Genomic DNA, 1,111 nt, shown 5'->3' on the forward strand with positions numbered 1-1,111 from the left:
CATGTACATTCTACTGGCTAAGGTTCGTTTATTGCACTAATTGGTGTTTTTTCTATGGATTAGGATTCGTATAATCCAATTCGTTATCGTTTACTCTCACCAGCCTTGTAAACAAACTTATATGAAGACGTGCTCCTGGCATAATATATATCACACAACTTTTTTTTAATACTGGCATAAAAAATAAAGCCATTTTGATATCGCTGAAATGTGACTGCACATTAAGCTTCCCTGAGAAAACTGTTTTATCACATCTCCATTTGAAAGTCCTGCCAAAATTTATGCAAATCAGAGTTGTAGTCAGAAAAAATGTCATTAACTATTGATAGTAATATAACAGACAATTTATTAGTGACAGAATATACAATATGTGTTAACAAGGCGATCTTTCAAATGGGAAACTTCAAACTTACTATAAGCCATCTTCAAGACATATTCCAAATCACCAAATGACATCGCAAACCAGGTAAACATGATTCTAAAGTGGATAAGACTCAAACACCTACCTTTAAGAAATGTTCCAATGAAATACTTGAAAAGGTCTTCCTTCTTTCTTTTCTACAGTTGAATATTTCTCTGTGTAAGCAGTGTTTGTTCTTTTGCACTGTATTACAACGGGGCAAATAAAAACAGACGATATGAGTATAATGTAGAAACGATGATACAGAGTTTTCCTAGAGCACTTAATATATACCACGCTTGCACTAGCGTACTATCATCCTGTTTGTAATACGCTAGTGCGAACCAAGAAATTGGTCTTTTATCACATAAACTACCCGGACTTCTGAGAGTCAGTCTTTTCAATTAGATTATCTTTAAATACAAGAAGCGATTTTGTTCCCGTCTTCTGAATGCTTGTCAAAAGTTGCATGAGAATTTATATGGTCTCCTTTTCCTGTAGAAATATAGACCGAGTTTTGAAGATAGCGTCTGCTGGGTCACGGACGTATACGGAACAGGGTCCGCCTCTTTCCTTATCTTTTGCTTTATTGTCTCTCCCGACCAACAAGGCCACACAACACGCATGGGGAGATAATGAGGAGGGAAAGTGAACTAACGACAATACCAGTTTATGTGGATCACACACGGTTTAGGTCTTTTAAACTGCGCG

At 36.5% G+C, this 1,111-nt stretch overlaps 1 protein-coding gene across 1 annotated transcript in view; it reads right to left on the bottom strand.

Annotated features, from left to right (window-relative positions):
• The window catches only part of LOC119592603 (UNC93-like protein MFSD11), a gene marked incomplete in the record, with an annotated part of 18,787 nt that extends 17,781 nt beyond the window's left edge, over window positions 1-1,006 (bottom strand). The window contains 1 exon segment of the mRNA XM_037941487.1: window positions 507-1,006.
• Window positions 1,007-1,111: the final 105 nt, after the last annotated feature.

This window comes from Penaeus monodon, chromosome 30 (genome assembly GCF_015228065.2).
Source record: "Penaeus monodon isolate SGIC_2016 chromosome 30, NSTDA_Pmon_1, whole genome shotgun sequence".
Classification (NCBI taxonomy): domain Eukaryota; kingdom Metazoa; phylum Arthropoda; class Malacostraca; order Decapoda; family Penaeidae; genus Penaeus; species Penaeus monodon.